At 45.5% G+C, this 13,436-nt stretch overlaps 1 long non-coding RNA gene across 1 annotated transcript; it reads left to right on the top strand.

Moving 5' to 3' along the window:
• The first annotated feature begins 7,815 nt into the window (after nucleotides 1–7,815).
• LOC119961170 lies at nucleotides 7,816–10,098 on the top strand. Its single transcript, XR_005459604.1, has 2 exons — nucleotides 7,816–8,482; nucleotides 9,327–10,098. It is a non-coding gene; the product is annotated as an uncharacterized LOC119961170 (long non-coding RNA).
• Nucleotides 10,099–13,436: the final 3,338 nt, after the last annotated feature.

Raw genomic sequence — 13,436 nt, 5'->3', positions numbered from 1 at the left:
CAATCCACCAAACCTGCCCATCTTTAGAATGTGGGAGGAAATCGGAACACCCGGAGGGAACCCACACAGACACTGGGAGAATGTAAAAACTCCACACAGTCACCCAAGGCTGGAACAGCTGAAACATCAACACACTGCTCCTGGGAGTTAATGGTACAGTGGTTCAATAAATATAATCAGTGGATTATAAAGGTATGTAATGTAGAGTAATACCAGAAAATGCTAGATTAACTCAACAGGTCTGGCAGCATCATGGAATCCCTACAGTGCAGAAGGAGACCATTCGGCCCATCAAGTTTGCACCAACCTACAAAAGAGCTCCCACCCAGGTGCACTTCCCCCACCCTCTCCCCAAAACCCCACTTCAGCTTTGGACACTGAGGGACAATTTAGCATAGCCAATCCACCAAACCTGCAGATCTTTGGACAGCGGGAGAAAACAGGAGCACCCGGAGGGAACCCACACAGACGGGGGGGGGAGAATGTGCAAACTTCACAGTCACCCAAGGCCGGAATTGAACCCTGCTCGCTGGCGCTATGAGGCAGCTGTGCTAACCACTGTGCCACCTCTGTTGCGAGAGACACGGAGTTAATGTTTGTTGTTCCTTGTAACGGTTCTGTAGAAGGGTTAATGGACTCTAATTTAAAATCCGTTGAAGTGAAAAGCGGAAAGTGTTTTCCTCAGAGGTTTGACACAGGAAGAAGTTTTAGTCTGTGTGAAGTTCAATCTTCATTTACACAAAGCCCGCAGTATGATTGGCTGGAGGACCAGAGTACATCCGGTCTTCCAAATTACATTAACACAGCAATGAAGTTACTGTGAAAATCTCCTAGTCAACATACTCTGGTGCCTGTTTGGGGACACAGAGGGAGAATTCAGAATGTCTAATTCACCTAACAAGCGCATCTTTCGGGACGTGTGGGAGCACCCGGAGGAAACCCACACAGACACTGGGAGAATGTGCAGACTCTGCACGATGTTCCGTGGACCAGTCTCACAGCCCAAAAGGGGAGGGCAGGAAGGTGTGACAGTCGATGGGACTTTCTGTGTGTGTGAGCAGTTCAGCTGGAATTCCAACCTTGCCGGGCACCTTTCTGCTTGCTCAGCAATCAATGGCCTTTTCCAGCTCAAATGATGAGAGTTCCTTGTCTAACTCAACCATGACAGGAAGCTGCTGGAGAGTCAGAGAGAGATGGGAGATGCCCTTCTCACAGGGGTACAGCTCAACCCAGCTCCTCCTGACTCTCTCAACATGACTGACACTGAGTATGCTCAGAGCACACACCCACACTGCCTCTCAGCACTGGCCTCGTACACTCACTGATAGGGAACTTTCTGCAGCGCGGGGGATTCTGGGTAACACAGCCGCCATAGAGCAATTAGTAAACAGGAAGATTCTATTTCCCAGTCAGCAAAACAGAAGATCCACAGTGAGGCAAGATGCTGGGCATGAAGCACAATGAGAGGTTTGGATACTTTATTTAATACAGAAGCACATTATTCTGATAAGATATCACTTAGACATGGGCAGTAAGCAGGCTGATCTACAGTATGTACAGTATTTACAACACCTGGGACACGGTATATCATCTCATCAAACCAGTGATAGGTTTGTTTACTGTTCATAATTGTGACTGGGTCACACTCATGGTTCGTGCAAAATGCAACTCCCCAGGTTCTCTGACCCACTCCCTCCAGACCTGTTTTCACTCCGAGGGTCTTTATCCAGCCATGTATGTTCAGCTCACACTGCCCAACAACCAGCCTCTCCTGCACTGGGGCACAGGGTTTCCATCACCAAAAATCTGTCCTGGTCCACGTACATCGATGCTACCACCAAGAAAGCACAACAGCGCCTATACTTCTTCAGGAAATGAAGGAAATTTGGCACGACCTGATTAATACTACACTCCTGTCTGCTTCACTCAATGCCTTTGTCTATATATTTACACTGTGTACCTTGTGTTGCCGTATTATGTATTTTCTTTTTAGTTCACTTTCTTTTCATGTACGAAATGATCTGTTTGAGCTGCTCGCAGAATAATACTTTTCACTGTACATCAGTGCATGTGACAATAAACAAATCCAATCCAAATCGAGGGAGCAATCTGCCTCTTGCATTGGTGCACTGCATTTCCCTCATAACACAGTGGCATAGAAAGGTGACAGCACAAAACAAAGGCACTCAACAAATTGTATCTGCCAACTTTCTGCAACAGTCACAATCCCCTATCATTGGCCCTGAACTCTGCAGATATTTTTCTCCTCAAAGGATACGAACAGATGAGCAAGGAGCTGGAGTTGGCTATTCAGCCCAGTCCGCTCCACCATTTAATAAGGTAATTGCTGATCTGATAGTAACATAAAGTTGTCCAATTCTCTTTTCAAGGCATCAATTGAATCTGCCTCCACCAAATTTCGAGCAGTGCATTCATGATCCCACAAGCAGCACAGAATATTTTTCTTCACATCATAAGACACAGGAACAGAATTAGGCCACTCAGCCCATCGAATCTGCTCCGCCATTCAATCATGGTTGATATGATCTCATCTCCATTCTCCTGCTTTCTCCCCATATCCCCTGATTAATCAAGAAGCTATCTATCTCTATCTTAAAGACACTCAGTGATTTGGCCTCCACGGCATTCTGTGGCAAAGACTTCCACAGATTCACCACCCTCTGGCTGAAGAAATTCCTACTCATCTCTGTTTTAATTCCTCTTCATCACCTGAGGAAGGAACTGTGCCCCTAAAGCTAGTGAGTCGAAACAAACCGGTTGGACTTTTTGTTGTAAGATTTCTTACTCTGTTTTAAAGGATCGCCCTGAGATGGTGTCCTCTGCTTCTAGTTTTCCCTACAAGTGGAAACATCTTCTCCATGTCCACTCTCCCCAGGCCTCGCAGTATCCTGGAAGTTTTAATAAGATCCCCCCATATCCTTCTAAACTCTAACGAGTACAGACCCAGAGTCCTCAACCGTTCCTCATATGAAAAGCTCTTCATTCCAGGGAGACCAGCAGCACGGTTCAATTCCCATATCAGCCTCCCCGAACAGGCACTGGAATGTGGCGACTAGGGCCTTTTCACAGTAACTTCATTTGAAGCTTACTTGTGACAATAAACGATTTTCATTTCATTCTCGTAAACCTCCTCTGGACCCTTTCCAAAGCCAACCCATCCTTCCATAGATACGGGGCCCAAAACTGCTCATAATACTCCAAATGGGGTCTGATCAGGGCCTTATGTAGCCTCAGAAGTACATCCCTGATCTTGTATTCTAGCCATTTCGACATGAATACAATGCATTTTTCGGATCGCGACCCTGGGTCACTGTCCGTGTGGAGTTTGCACATTCTCCCCGTGTCTGGGTGGGTTTCACCCCCACAAAACAAACATGTGCTGGTTAGGTGGATTGGCTACGCTAAATTGCCCCTTAATTGGAAAAATTAATTGGGTACTCTAAATTTTTTTTTTTTAAATGAATACAATGCATTTGCCTTCCTAAATGCCGATTGAACCTGCACATTAACCTTTTGTTTTTACTTTTTTTTAAATTTAGAGTACCCAATTCATTTTTCCAATTAAGGGGCAATTTAGCGTGGCCAATCCACCTATCCTGCACATCTTTGGGTTGGGGGCGAAACCCATGCAAACACGAGGAGAATGTGCAAACTCCACATGGACAGTGACCCAGAGCCAGTATCGAACCTGGGACCTCGGTGCCGTGAGGCTGCAGTGCACCTGCACGTTAACCTGAAGAGAATCTTGAACAAAGTCTCCCAAGTCCCTTTGTGCTTGTGATTTCCTCAGCATTTTCCCATTTAGAAAATAGTCTATGCCTCCATTTCTCCTTCCCAACTGCATCTCACACTTTTCCACATTGTATTCCATCTGCCACTTCTTTGCCCACTCTCCTAGCTTTGCTCAGCATTGCTTCTTTTTCTAATCACTTTAAATTAATGCCCTCTGTTTATAATCTTGCCCTAAATATGACTTCCTGGATCAAACGTCTAATGCAGATCCTTAGTTTTAATGTGGTCAAGTGCCTTTCCATTTGAGAACTGTTCAATAAAGTTATTAGAATTATTTGTAGCTAGGGCAGCACGTGGAGCAATGGTTAGCAATGGGACTACAGCACTGAGGACCCGGGTTTGAATCCCGGCCCTGGGTCACTGTCCATGTGGAGTTTGCAAAATCTCCACGTGCTGCATGGGTTTCACCCCCACACTCCAAAGATGTGCAGGTTAGGTGGATTGGCCACGCTAAATTGTCCCTTAATTGGAAAAAAAATAATAATTGAGTACTCTGAATTTTTTTTTTAATGATTATTTGTAGCTTCCCCACCAAACAGTTTTTTCCATTATCCTGAAATGACCTTATTTTTATCGGGAGTTAACTAAAGTGTGTTCCTAACCTCTCATTATCCAAATTTCCATTTACCACTTTTCTATCCACCTAGCCCAGTCCATGGCTTTCTCCCTCATTGTCTAAAACACATCAGCAAGTTTTGTATAATCCTGGTGCATACATTTCAGTCTAAATCACTGATATATACCGGAAAACTGGAGCCCCACTGGAAACAGACGTCCAGGCATCATTCAGTCCTGGATGTGACTAACAGCAGCAACAACAGCTGAATCCAAACCCTGCTGTTGCCTGTGAACTTGCTGATGTCTGTGCAAGTTGTTTGACTGAGTGAATCTTCTCCCACACACGGAGCAGTTAAACAGTCTCTCCCCAGGACCGCTCCCGCATGTGGATGACACAGCAGCACAATGGTTAGCACTGTTGCTTCACAGCACTGGGGTCCCAGGTTTGATTCCCGGCTTGGGTCACTGTCTGTGCAGAGACTGCGCGTTATCCCAGTGTCTGTGTGGGTTTCTTCCAGGTGCTCCGGTTTCCCCCCACACTCCAGGTCAGGTGGATTTGCCATGCTAAATTGCTATTCGTGTCCAAAAAGGTAAGGTGGGGTTATGGGTTAGGTTGGAGGTATGGGCTGAAGTAAGGTGCTGTTTGCAAGGGCCGGTGAACTCGATGGGCCGAATGCCCTCCTTCTGCACTGTAAATTCTATGATTCTGTTTCAGTGTGAACTCGCTGGTGTTTCAGCAGGTTCGATTTACTTTTAAATCTCTTCTCACAATCAGAACATTTAAAAGGTTTATGATCAGTGTGAACAAGTTGGTGTGGTCAGGTGGGATGACTGAGTGACGTTCTTGTCACACACGGGGCAAGAGTACGGTCTCTGCCCAGTGTCAACTCACGGGTGTATCAGAAGGTAGGATGAACATGTGAATCTCATCTCACACACGGAGCAGGTGAATGGCCTCTCCCCAGGGTGAGTGCGTTCGTGTATCAGTAAACAGCTTTTACTTTTAAAGCTCTTCTCACAGACAGCACATTTAAACGGTCTCTGATCAGTATGAACAAGTTGGTGTCTCAGGAGGAGTGATGACCAAGTGAATCCCTTCCCACACACGGAGCAGGTGAATGGCCTCTCCCCAGTGTGAATGCGTTCATGTGTCAGTAAATACTTTCTGCTTTTAAAGCTCTTTTCACAGTCAGCACATTGAAACGGTCTCTGGTCAGAGTGGACCTGACGGTGAGCCCAGAGATTTGACGAAGCATTAAATCCCTTCCCACATTCCAAACAGGTGAATGGCCTCTCCCCAGTGTCAGTGCGTTGATGTATCAGTAAATCATTTCTGCTTTTAAAGCTCTTCTCACAGCCAGCACATTTAAACGGTCTCTCATAATTATGAACAAGTTGGTGTCTCAGGAGGTGGGATGACTGAGTGAATCCCTTCCCACACATGGAGCAGGTGAACGGCCTCTCCCCAGTGAGAATTTGTTGATGTGTCAGTAAATTAATTCTGCTTTTAAAGCTCTTCTCACAGTCAGCACATTTAAACGGTCTCTGGTCAGTATGAACATGCTGGTGTTTGATGAGGTTCGATGACAGAGTGAATCCCTTCCCACACACAAAGCAGGTAAATGGCTTTTCCCCAGTGTGAATACGTCGATGAATTTCCAATTCAGAGGGGTAATTGAATCCCATCCCACAGTCCCCACATTTCCACGGTTTCTCCATGGTTATCGACGGGTTATCGGGTGTAGGTGGGATGCAGATTTGAGGTCACTATCAGATCAGCCGTGATGTTATTAAATGGTGGAACAGGCTCACGGGGCTGAATGTCCTATTGCTGCTTCTTTATTCCTTTGGTGCGAATGTCCTTCTGTCTCTCCAACTTGGATATTCAGTTGAAGCCTGAGTACGGTGTCTCCCTGATGTAAATGCTGCAATTTAATTTCATGTTGTGTGATTGGTTAAAGCTCAGTTCCAGCTAACTGGAAAATTACATAGATGTCTGTGTGTCGGTGCTTTTCCAATCACAGTGATTTTTGAATTTTTTTCCCGAAAGACAAAACAAACATTTCTCCTTCCACGTTGAAAGGTCGGTCCTGATGAATCAAGTGACTCTGTCAGATCTCGACATGATGTTTGCATCTGCAAATATTCTGTAAAAGGAGATTACATTGAAATACTGTCAATATGTAAGACACAAACAGGCCATTCTGTCGCAGATTCTGCTGCTGTCAATACTCGGCACACATCTCCGACTGTCACACCGATCAAATCTCAGCCTTTCAGCAGATTTTTGATTCCATTTTCGCTCATGTGCTTGTCCCGTTTCCTTTTGAAAACATCTCAGCACTTTCCACAACTCCTTTCCATGGTAATGAGTTGCACATTCTGAACCCGTGATAAATAAATTTGTCCGTATTGTCCACTTGCATTTATTTGTAACTATCTTGTATTTATGACTTGTTTGTTGAAATGAAATGAAACAAAATGAAAATCTCTTATTGTCACAAGTAGGCTTCAAATGAGGTTACTGTGAAAAGCTCCAATCGCCACATTCCGGCGCCTGTTCGGGGAAGCTGGTACGGGAATTGAACCGTGCTGTTGGCCTGACTTGGTCTGCTTTCAAAGCCAGTGATTTAGCCCAGTGTGCTAAACCATGGTCAATCTCTCAATTGCCCCCCCCCCCGCGCTCCATTTAATTTAGAAATTTAGAACAGTACAGCACAGAACAGGCCCTTCGGCCCTCGATGTTGTGCCGAGCAATGATCACCCTACTCAAACCCACGGATCCACCCTATACCCGTAACCCAACAACCCCCCCTTAACCTTACTTTTTAGGACACTACGGGCAATTTAGCATAGCCAATCCACCTAACCCGCACATCTTTGGACTGTGGGAGGAAACCGGAGCACCCGGAGGAAACCCACGCACACACGGGGAGGACGTGCAGACTCCGCACAGACAGTGACCCAGCTGGGAACCGAACCTGGGACCCTGGAGCTGACCACCATGCTACCGTGCTGCCCAATCTTTCCTGAGAGCTGTAATCTCTCATGTTACAAAAGTCATCACTGTTGATGCAGGATAGAATTCGCAGAGACAAACCTTTCTGTTGGGTTCAGTTTGTTGTGTGCAAATTCTCCAATTCTAACCCCCTGTAAAAGGAGTTTACAAAAGTCATCACAGTCAGTCCAGGATAGAAATTCTGAACAGACAATTCTAGACTGATTGACGGTAGGTCCGGACCAATAGGAAGAGGAGGCTCGGCGGGAAGACCGAAGAGCGGCTGGGCCTCCAGCCAATCAGAGTGAATGGGAGGTGGAGCAAAGCCATGGCTCTCGCTCCCTCCGCATCCACCCGGGCCTGTCTCGCTGAAAAGCCCGAGCAGCTTTCGCCGGTTTAACTGCTGTGTCCGGGCTTCCTATTCGGAGCCTGGGCTACACGAATTGTTTATGAAGCCTCCCGACCCATCCGCCGGCTCCATCCCTCCCTCATGACTAACCGAGCGGGATCTGACCGGCTGAGGATTTCCACCCGACCACATCAATCCTGAGCTGTCATCGGTACTGCGCATGCTCCAGCTCACGTGGGAGACCGGGCCCAGCTCCGCCCCTCATTCACTCTAATTGGTTGGAGGACCCGCTCCTCCAGTCCACCCCTCTCCTCGTATTGGTCTAGAGCTGCCGTCAATCATTCCCTTGGCATTGTGAGCCGGAACATGCGCAGTGCCGATGCTGGACTCGTCCGGGAGGTTTCACTGAAACCCGGTGGAGGTGCCAAATCCCAATAAGAAGTTTCCGGGCCCGGGTTTGCATCGAGCGGGGGGACAGCTGCGGCCTGCTCCCGGTGACAGGTCTGAGTTAACGGCCACCGTCTTTATAGAGGCTGCAAACCTGCAGGGGGCAAAACATCAGAGATAGAGTTTATTGTGACACCAATGGGATATTGTAAAACAGGAGGCCAGGGTTACAGTCAACAACAACAACGTCTATTTATATAACACCTTTAACTTCATAAATCATCCCGTCAATTTCACTGGAACATTATAAAACAAAGTGAGACACCCAGACACTAAAGGAGATATTACGACAGGTGACCAAAAACTTGGTCAAAGAGGTGAGTTTTAGAGAGTCTGAAAGGAGGTAAGTGAGGTGGAGACTGGGAGGTTTAGGGAGGGAATTCAGTGCTTGGGGCCGAGGGAACTTAAAACCATGGCGGAGTAATTGGAATCGGGGGTGTACAAGAGTCCAGGATCAGAGCTGTGCAGATATCTCAGGGGGTTGTGGAGCTGGAGGAGATGACAGACACGGGGAGAGATGAGGCCATGGAGGGATTTGAAAACGAGGGTGAGAACTGACTGGGAACAAATGCAAGTCTTAGAGCACAGGGATCATGGTGGAAAGGAACTTACTGTGAATTAAGACATGGATGGCAGACTTTTGGATGGCTTTAAGTTCACAAAGGTAGAATGTGGGAGAGCAGCCAGGTATGTAATGGAATTGTTGAATCGGGAGGTGACGAATGCATGACCAAGGTTTCAGCCCAGTCACACAGACACAGGAGAGAGGCTGGATAATGTAACGGATACTGTAAAGTAGGTGCAAACGGGCAGTCTTTGTGATAGCACAGGCATGAGTCCAAATATGTGCAGGTTAGGTGGATTGGCTATGCTAAATTGCCAAAGTGTCCAAAAAGGTTAGGTGTGGTTCCTGGGGTATGGGGATAGGATGGAGGTGTGGGGTTAGGTAGGCAGCCTTCAGAACGTACGGCAATGCAGTATCGCCAAGCAGAAACTGATAGCCAAGTTCTGCATGCATGGGTAGACCCTCAACCGGGACTTTGGATTCATGTCGCATTAAATTCACCCCGCATCATCTGGTCTGGGCGTTGAAAATCCTATCAACTGTGCTGGCTTGAGACAATTCACATCTCTTTAACCTGTGATTATCCCTCTCTCCAGTTGCACCATCTGGACCTGCAAAGATTTAATTACCTACAAAGACTCGCATTCGAAGTATCATCTTGAATCACTAAATTTGTCTATATATGTGGTTGTGGAACCCACCTCTTCATTCACCTGAGGAAGGAGCTGTGCTCCGAAAGCTAGTGATTCAACACAAACCTATTGGACTTTAACCTGGTGTTGTCAGACTTCCTACTGTGCCCACCCCACTCCAATGCCGGCATCTCCACATCTAGACCAGTAAAGCAGAGAACCAGGCTGAAGCTCCGGGGATCAGGATTCCACATGGCAGATTAACGCAGCAACCCAATTCAAGGGCAATTCAGGATGGGTGTAAATGAATAATGAAAATGTCAATCATGTAACTTTTCCATACACGGAAATGAATCGGGTTTGATGTTTCTGAGCGGTTTTAAAGCGAGGCCCTTTGAGCAAACATGATCATCACTACACTACAGAAACAGGGAACAGCGCTTCGTGCACTGACCAAGAACAGTAAACAGTGCATCCTTATTGCACTGAAGAACCTTCTATTGTGGAAGTACAATTTGACTGAAAATTAGGCAATTGGTGGAGAAATTGACCTGACTTTTGAATCATAAAATGCCACAGCACATTAGAAAACCATTCACAACTAACACATGTGAACTCTGACTGCGATTCCTGCCAGTCTCCATCGCAGAGTAGTTTGCAGGGTATCATTTGGAACTTTGCGGGTGTCAGGTAATGCATTTGTTTAACTATTGAACAATAAATAACAATGATACAACTTATCTGTAAATTTAGATGAGTAACGTCAATAATGTTTTGAATAATAATAATGAGGGACACTTAGTGTGTGAGGAGACGTGATAATCAGGGGGGGGTGGGGGGGGGTTGTTGGGTTACGGGTATAGGGTGGATACGTGGGTGTGAGTAGGGTGATGATTGCTCGGCACAACATTGAGGGCCGAAGGGCCTGTTCTGTGCTGTTCTATGTTCTAATATTCACAGAATTCTCCGAAAGAATTTTGAGGCCAAATATATATCTAATAAGTGGGATTCAGATGATATGCAGAAACAAACGCATGTTATCCAAACATCCCTCAAACTAAGCAAGAAGAATTCAATGTTCCTGCACAGTTTTGAATGGAGGATCTTTCGCGAGTTAGATGAACATGTTAACCACTACACCACAGAAACAGGCAGCAGCGGAGCAGCCAATGGACCTATGCTATGTTCAACTGCAGTATCTTGCTGCAGCTTCTGATGGATAGGCTGAGAGGCCATGTCACTTATTATCCTCCTCCACCTTCCCCACATGTTTATTTCCAGCAACTTATTTTCATTTCTTCCATCGATCTGTTTTTCCTCCACCATTGTCCCCCCCTCCCCCCTTGGACAATCTGCTCCCTGTTCCTAGTCTTCCTTTCACTCACTGCTAACTTTTATTCTGCCGTTAAGATTCTAATCTCTTAACGCGCCACTGTCAGCACTGTTCTTAGCTTTTATTACCCCGACTTACATTCCCTTTTTCTTTCTGTCATTTTAGTCATTCTCCACCTATCCCTGGCCCTCTACCCAGCCCCACATCTCCACAAGCTCCCTGCCCTCCCACCCCATCCACTGTCCACCCACAATAGTCTAAACCTGACCCTATTTGCAGTTCTCCAGCTTTGACAAAGAGTCACCCAGACTCAAAACGACAGCTGCCATCTCTCTCCACAGAGGCTGTCAGACCTGCTGAGATTGTCCAATATTTTCTGTTTTTGTTTCCGATTGAACAATCCGCAGTAAGTTGCTTTTATCTCACAATTAGACATGATTGAGACAGTTATGTTCATCTGCATCTGTAAGTACATTAAATTCTGTTGTGGTTGAACAAACTGCCAATATCGGAACTGTGTCAAAGCAGGAAATTCTTTATCATCTCACTGCTTCTTGAAAATGCAGCACTTCAGACTTTGCTGAATCAATTTTTGTGGCTGATGTGAGACCAGATCTCCTATTCCTCTCACATACGAGATTCAGGTAATATTCAGGGACAAACGGATGTTGTGGAAAGTTTTCCTCGGACTCAATGAGAAGCATTTAATGCTTCTGGCAGTTTCAAACCGGGGACCTTTCACGTGTTAGGTGACTGCAATAACCCCTACTCTACACAGCTGGCATCCAGGCTTTTCACAGTAACTTCATTGAAGCCTACTCGTGACAATAAGCGATTTTCACTTTTTCACTTTCACTGGACCCAATGGACTTGTGCAACATTCAACTGCACAGTCTTGCTGCAGCTTTCAATGGGCAGCACAAGTGGATAGCACTGTGGCTTCACAGCGCCAGGGTCTCAGGTTCGATTCCCTGCTGGGTCACTGTCTGTGCGGAGTGTGCACGCTCTTCCCGTGTCTGCGTGGGTTTCCTCCAGGTGCTCTGGTTTCCTCCCACAGCCAAAGATGTGCAGGTTTGATGGATTGGCCATGCTAAATTGCCCTTAATGTCCACAAAGGTTAGGAGGGGTTATTGGGTTCTGGGATCGGGTGGAAGTGAGGGCTTAAATGAGTCGGTACATACCCGATGGGCTGAATGGCCTCCTTCTGCACTGTATGCTCTAATGGTTCAGCTGAGAAGCCGTGTCACTGATTACATGAAGACAACTGTTTCTTTAAAACAGACGTCTCAAGTTGTAAGACTGTAAGATATAAAACTGATATTGAACTTAAGCATTTGTTCAGCAAACATCCAACGGAACAATGCTCTCTGTTCAATCATTAATGCATCATTCTTATCTTCCTACAGAAAATTTCCCCTTAATTTTACTCAATATTTGTTTCATTATTCAATGTTCAACATCAGTATATTTATTTGTTACATATGACTTCATTTTGAATTGAACAGATCTCGAGTCTTCACTCTGAATAACTCTGAAATATAAACCATTGAATTGCAAACATGACTGACCAAGAAAGCGTTTCACTGGGTAATACAAATCCCATGAATCTTTGTTAACACTGACCACAGACAGCTTTTAAACAAAGTCAAATATAATTAAATGGAAGTGAATTGAGAATTATGTGTTGCTTATATTTGACTCCTGTGTTTTGGTGTGAAACATTCTGCAGCCTAAATCCCGTTCATGCATAAGAGAGGGGCGACAGCAAATCCGCACTGAGCCTGGATTTCCTCATCTCCCTGATTGGCTTTTCCTGTTTCTCCGTCATGAAGGCTGAATTTTTCAAAAAGATGGCTCAGTTAAATCTCTGTCATTTCCTCCAATTCAGTGACAGTATTGTTTGTGTCTGTCTATATGAGTATACATTACCATTAGAAATGTTTTGGATGGCGATTAAAATATTAATCGGTGTCTACAAAGCCATTAAATTATTTTGTGAACTGAGCAAACTGCCAAGATCCGCACTTTGTTTTTTCATGTGTGGAACGATCTGTCTGGACTGTACGCAGAACAATACTTTTCACTGTACCTCGGTACACGTGACAAATCAAATCCAATCAAAGAGACAGTTTCTTACTCATCTTCTGATTGAACAATGAGCCTTCTTAAGAATTATTCATTCATGGGAGGTGGGGGTCACTGGCTGGACCAGCATTTACTGCTCATTCCAATTGCCCCTGAACTGTGTGTCTTGTGAGGCTATTTCGGAGAGCACTTACAAATCAACCACGACATTGCTGTGGATTTGGAGTCACATGTAGGCCAGGCCACGTAAGAAGAACAGATTTCCTGAAGAACATTAGTTCATGGATTTTTACAACAATCAACAGTGTTATCATTAAACTTACAGTTCGAGACTTTTAGTCAATTTCACCATCTGTCAAAGGCAGATTCGATCCCAGATCCCCAGAGCATTAACCTGGGTCTCTGGATTACTAGCCCACTAACAATATCATTACACCAATGCTTAGTCCACATATTCTTGACAGAATATGATGCCTAATGATGTGTTCTGTGATCTTTTCTTGCAATGCTTCCACAGAACTGTTGGTGACTTAGGCAGAACGATGATTTATTAATGTACACGTGGTAAGGTAACGATCAGAATGCTGTACAGACTAAGTTATCACAGAGTTACATTAGACTCTCTTGGAACTACCCTTATGTGCGACTGGCCTCGT

The sequence above is a fragment of the Scyliorhinus canicula genome, unplaced genomic scaffold (genome assembly GCF_902713615.1).
Source record: "Scyliorhinus canicula unplaced genomic scaffold, sScyCan1.1, whole genome shotgun sequence".
Taxonomy (NCBI): domain Eukaryota; kingdom Metazoa; phylum Chordata; class Chondrichthyes; order Carcharhiniformes; family Scyliorhinidae; genus Scyliorhinus; species Scyliorhinus canicula.
The sequence above is the reverse complement of the archived record's forward strand: the minus strand, read 5'-3'. Positions and strand labels throughout refer to the sequence as shown.